The following is a 6668-nucleotide window of genomic DNA, read 5'->3' on the forward strand; positions in this document are numbered from 1 at the left end:
AATCAGGTAGCCAACGCAGGTAGCTTCTTTAGGTTCTCACACCCCTCGGAAACCTGCGTTGTCTTTCTTTCTTTGTTATCCACTTCAAACATTTTTTTCTTTTTAATAAAGTACCTTTTCGACTATAACGCTTTAGAAGGACACAAATAGGGTACTTAAACATCAGCAATATGACTCCCAAAAATACTTTTTAAAAAGTTTTGATCTGAACGCAGTATACTTATTGTTATGAAAGTGAATTAAATGACAATGGAAATCACACAGTAGCTGAAGCAGAGTTCGTCTGTTCACATGGACGTTACGATGCCAAACTGTCTTTACTTTCAAGACAAAGACACATATCAATGCTAATTCGAACTTTCTAGTTCTATAGCCGGGATTTAAACTAAAGAGTGTAAGTTTCTTAGACCTTTATCTTTCGCTTGACCACAACGAAATATATAAATATATTCATATATAGTTTTGTCATTGCAAATATTTTGGGAGGTATTGATCGAATCTCATGGCTGTCATTTGGTGAGAGATTTCTGGTGTGTCGGAGATTCTTGGTATCGCCTCAACTTCATGACCAACCCTGGAACTGTGTAGAGGATAGGGTTAATGGCCGAGTTCACCGGCAGGACAGTGACCACAAGCCAGGAGTAAGCCTCGATCCCTATGTCGTAGCCACTGAGCACGACCAACCCCAGGACGCCGATAGGGAACCAGCACAGGAAGTTGGTGATTACCACCAGAGACAGTCGCTTAGCAACGGTCAGATCCTGGGCACGTCTGGTGCTGGCACTGTTTAGACAGGTCAGGTTGATGGTCATGTCGGACATGGCTTTGTAGATGACCACTTGACCGATAGCGATGACGATGAACAGCATGAAGTTGACGTAGATGAAAATGCTTTGCGCGTAAAGCCACCCGGGATTAGAGTCCGAGATTAGCGGTAATCCGACGCAGGTTCCGGTCGCAGTGTAGACTGACCAGCTTCCAAAGTAGGACAAGGATGGGATTATAGCCAGCACGATGCCTACCGTCCAGGCGACGATGGACAGCCCGACCACTGTTTTACCGCGCAGTTTGAACTGGCCGAACGGGAACCTGATTACCAGGAACCTGTCAAACGTGATGAGAAACACGAACAAGGTAGAGACTTCACAGGAGAGTGTGGACAAAAACCCCGCAAGCTTGCACAGCACGCTGTTCCGCCATTGGATCTCGTCCCACAGGTAACTTCCTCTGTAGTTGACGTCAGCCGAGGCGATGATGATCAAGTACACACCCATGAGAAAATCTGAAAAACTTAAGTGCGTGACGAACTGGCCGTATCCCATTTTAAAAATAGCTTTGTCGAACACGATTCTGTACACGATCACTACGCCGTTGCCGACAAGCGCTAGAAATCCGCTGACGAAAAGTAGTACCTGCAGACAGCTAGAACTGATCAGATCGGAACAAGACGAGAAGGGATCTTTAGGGAACTTGCAACCTTTCAGATTCGTCTCCTCGTTATGTAGCTGCGGGCAACACAGTTTAAAATTGTCGAAGCGTAATTCCGTTTTCACAGTGACGTTGACGAACATTTCCGGGTAAATCCGAGAAATCTTGTTCCCTCGCAGGTCTAAAGTGTTAAGTCTGAAGTTAACCGGAAACATTCCCGGGGATATTGTGGCTATCTGTGTGTTTCTCAGATCCAAGGTCTTCAATGCCTTAAGGAGCTTAAACATCTGCCAGTTGATCTCCTGGAGTCCTGTGTAGGACAGGTCTAGGATTTCAAGTTGGGACGGGGGCTTCTGGAAGGCATTCAGTGCATCGGGGTGAATGCTGACCAGCTGTTCGTTCCTGCTGAGATTAAGGAACCTGAGCCGGGGCATGAACCGGAAGATGTTCAGAAACGTCACACGCTGGATGAGGTTCATGCTTAAGTCCATGTCCCGGACTGAGAGGAAGTCTTCCCAGTGCGAGGTCCTAGACTCCTTGGATATGTTGGCAATGCTGCAGTTGGACAGCTTAGCTTTGACGACATTGGCTAGAATTCCTTTCGGGATCTTGGGTAAAACACTGGAAATATTAATCCCGCTGAAGTCGATGTATCGCGTTCTGCTGTCGACGAAAGAAATGTTCAACAAAACCCGGGGTTTATCAAAATCCCCGACGACCGTGTTTGCAATGCACTTGAAGCCTGGTTCGCAAGACACGTGACAGTTCAACTCGTCGTCTGCTTGAGGGCAGTTGATATTTCCGTCGCAAACTAAATCGGGGTGGATGCAGATCTTCTTATCGTCGTCTTTAGCGCACGTGAAATACCCGGGACACTCTATCGAGACGTCCTCGTCCTCCCCTTGCGCGCAGTCAAACTTGTTGTTGTTGACGTAGTAGGACGGTATACAGTAATGCGATTTCCGACACTTGACAAAACTTTCCGGACATTCGAAATCTTCACAGTTTTCCAGATGTTTCATATTCCGACACCCAATCGGCTCGTTGTACCGGTCTTTAATATAAATACATTTCGGTGCCCAGTTCGTGTACTTGATTGTTGTTTCCGTTACATTATCATAGCAGGTGGTCGATTCGAAGGCCCCGATACTTTCGTCGATTGGACCTTCCGGTCCCAAACAGTCGATGTTGCTGTCGTTGAGCATGTGGGCGTAGATGCACTCGTTCCTGTTGCACGTGAACACGCATTGGTGGATTTTGTTGTCGTTGGCCGAGTGCATCTCCATGGTTTTATCCATCTCCGTGTTGGATAAATTATTGTTCAAGCTGTTCTCCTTCTGCAGAGAGCAGGAGTCACAGTCTATCTCGCCGTCTGCGAACCAGTGCTTGGGTAGGCAGCGGCCATCTTGGCATCGCGCGTGCGGGCAACGGATGCAGTCTGTTTCGTCATCGCCGTCCGGGCAGTCATTGTAGAGATCACAGACCAGTTCTTTAGGGATGCATAACCCAGACTTGCACCGGAACTGATTCTCGGGGTTGCATTCGGAGCTATTGCAGAAGTGTTCGTCTATTCCATTCCAACAGTTCCGCTCAAAGTTGCAAACGTACGTGTAGAAAATTTTATTATTGCCTAGAAGGTCGCACGTGAACACGGGAATATCTGAGAAGTTTGTTGCTCGATTTTGGTCGCTGTCGACAACAACAACCCCAGTGGATGTCGTTCGTAAAGTTGACAGGGACACGAAAGTATCGTCTGCTAATCTAGCTAGCTCTCCTCTCCGAATGGCGCCATCGATGCTTTCCTTGCTCGGTTTAGGCAGCCTCTCAACTAAAGACAACTGGGACGTGGCAGACTTAGAGGTTATAAAATTATACCGGGACTCGCAAAGATAAAAAAGGTCCCCGGCTTTCCCACATCCAGTGCTGCCCCAGTAGTCCGTAACGCTGCTGTTACTAAGATGTAATGTGTTGCCACTTGCGCTGCTCTTAAAAAACCAGATCACACAACCCGCAGCGGTGCCGCTCCTGGGTTCCTCCTTGCCCCAATGGGTGTACGCTAATGGCATCTTATTCACCCACCGAAACCGTCGCCCTAGTGTTGTGTCCTCTCGCCTCAGCCCAATATAAACCCCCACCTCCCGCGACGCGAAAATCTGATCGTGTAGTATCTGTTTCAGCGAGTTTTTCAAAAAACTCAACTCGCGTCTGGTTTCTATAGAAACAAGATCAGAAAACTCTGACTCGCAGGAGACCCGGGCGTCCATCCAGTTGAGCGTGGTGTTGTGAGGCACGAGCTTGTAGCATGAGACCTTGCCTTCGTTGGTCCTAGACGTGTCCTCTATGGTGTAGCCTTCGTAGCACTGTCTGCACATCTTCACCGACAGGTTGTTCTTGACGGCGTCGAAGTCCTGGAGCTCCGTGATAGACATGTAGCTGTTGTCGGGTGCGAAGTCTTTGATGGTGAAGCTAAACTCGTGGTCGAGTATCAGCAAGAAGAGCCTAAAATTCACAGGGCTGGGTTTCGACGAGGGCTGGTCTAGAGACGAAGTTCCGGAAGTCTCGGGTATTTTTAGATTGGACGCCGCCATGACGACAAGGTGAAGGGCGTCCGGTCTGACCCCTTGACCCCGCGCGTTGAACCACTCCTGGAGAGATTTCACGGCCTCGTCGTAATGAAACGAGTCTTGTTTCTGAACAACGATTTTACCCATCGCTGTTTTCAGCGCAGACTTGGTGTGGTACGTCGTAAAATTGAACAAGATCTTTACGTCCAGCTCGCGACTGGGCGTGACCGAGGACAGCGTTGCCATGGCAACTCGCACTCTTTTCAGCTTGGTTTCGTTCTTGGGTAAGAAGACGTCGAGAATGTTGGATAGGATCTTGATCTGGTTCATGTGGTGCGCCTCCTCGTCCGTGCTGGGCACCAACAACAGGTCGATCTTGTCGTGGTGGCAGTTCTGGACGGGCCAGACATTTCCTGCCAGGTACGTGTCCTGAGCTGATACCAAAAAAACAAAAAAAACTCAGTGCGCGTGGGATCATTTTTAAGGTTATTCTATTTCTACAAAATTCGATAGAAAATATATATCTCAATTCCCCCCCCCCGCCGACCCCCCCCCCCCCCCACACACACACATAGCGCAAAAAAAACCTTAAAAAAAAACAAACAAAACAATTTAAGGCAACATGAAGACTAAGTCAACAAACGCAGCCTATGTAGATAAACATTCAGCACAGATACCATAATCTCGCCTGGAAGATTTGCATTTATTCATAAACATAAGTTACACAAACACATAATTTACAAACATATACATACACATACAATGCGCCCTCATCAGCCCCATCAGACTTAAGCGTATATATATATATATATATATATATATATATATATAGACTATAATTATTACAGTAATTATAAATATATTAATAAATACATACATTAATTTTGGTGGTTATTACACATTAAAAACAACATGATTTATTTAGTCACGTTAGATTTGTATGTAAGTATTGAGAGTTCGTTATAACCTACCTTTTAAAATAGAAATATAAAACAAAATATTTAAAATTCCAGACAGAACTTGCTTAGTCATCGCATCGCATTTCAGGCAGTTTTAAGCAAGAAAACATTCCTTCGGAAACTTTTAGAAGTCTACGAAATATCACCATACATACATATTACACGATGTAACACTAGACTCATGAATTACTGCTTGGCCAAAATTTGATCTGCGGTCTAACTTAGGCACCGAGACAGAGTTAACCTTTGTTTCACAGGTCTAACTTAGGCAACGCGTCAGTGCTACTACTTGACCACGGACTTGGTTACCAACTGTGGTAGAAAAGTCCGGTAACTCAAGTCTAAAGGGCCATTCATCCGGCTCGACAAACATTCGGAATGTTATCTCCCTTGAACGAGCACTCGACAGACTTTTAACAAAGCAGAATGATAAGCTGTTGTTTTTTTTTTTTTAAATTTATTTATTCTCAGCCTCTCTCTCTTTGTCAACTTATAAAACATCACAAATCTTACAAGAATAATTTCCAACGGCTATTGGTCACACAACTTTATGAATCCAAAATACCCGTTTTTTTTGTGTTTTTTTTTTTTAATTAATATTATTATTTGGAAAGAAGCAGAGTCAGAGAAATACTAGAACATGGATGCCTATTTCAAGGAGACTTTTTTAGACAAGCTGGTCACGTGACTAAGGTTGTTAAACTCTGCTGATATGGGAGCTATTTTTAGTATTTTATATTTACAAATAAGTAACACTATATGGAAGCTCTCGTTGGAAGGGTTCAGAAATAAGGGGTCAAAATAGAGGGGTCAAAATAGAGGGGTCAGAAGTGCCACTGAAAACAGATTGGGTATTACTTAATTTTTGCAGCATGGGTTTAAAATTAAATCGACTTCTGAAAAGGGGTCGTCCATAAATGATGTCACACTCGTAGGGGGAAGAGGGGGTCCGTAATTTTGTGATAGTGTGTGATTAAGGGAAAAAAAAAAGGGGGGGGGGGGTCATATGGTGTGACGTCACACCTGTGCATTATAAAAAAAGCAAAGTTAGAAAACGAATTTTAGTCATCATTTCGCGTTTTAGAAAACTGTTTTAATAAATTGTAATGGGGATTGATTAAAATACTCTATGTCACGGGTTCCCAACCTGGGGGTCGCGACCCCCCTGGGGGTCGCGAAGGTCTTTCTGGGGGGTCGCCAACTGGTATACTAAACCTTAGTAATTTGAAACAAAACATAAATATTTAGAAGAATTTTTGAAATTCGGCTTCATTAAAATCACTGGAAATGTAATAGAGAAGAAACAAAGCGCACTGTACAAAGTTGTTCTCAGTCACGAATCTATGAAATCTTCAAAACTAAAACGCCTGTTGAGACGAGCTAGTTGCAAACGCCAGAGACTTGATCAAACAAGAAGTTTTCACCAGCATTAGTGCAAGCATCAAATAAATTCGCGATAGACAATGCCAAGCAAAAAAAAAAACAATAGGAGAAAATCTCATTAAACGCTGCATGTACGTAAATGTTAAATAACACATTTTAATCAAAATTAAGCTTTCACCTTTCTTTGCTTTTCAAGTTGATAAATCAACAGACGTGAATTCGTGTTCGCAGTTGCTGGTCTGTGTCTATATTCATGCAGATGATAGCAAAGAAGAGTTGTTCTTTTGTGAAGATAGCATGGAGAAAATAAATACCTTTTTTGAAACTGGATGAT

The sequence above is a fragment of the Physella acuta genome, unplaced genomic scaffold (genome assembly GCF_028476545.2).
Source record: "Physella acuta isolate Inbredline_101_S28 unplaced genomic scaffold, ASM2847654v3 ptg000313l, whole genome shotgun sequence".
NCBI classification, from domain to species: domain Eukaryota; kingdom Metazoa; phylum Mollusca; class Gastropoda; family Physidae; genus Physella; species Physella acuta.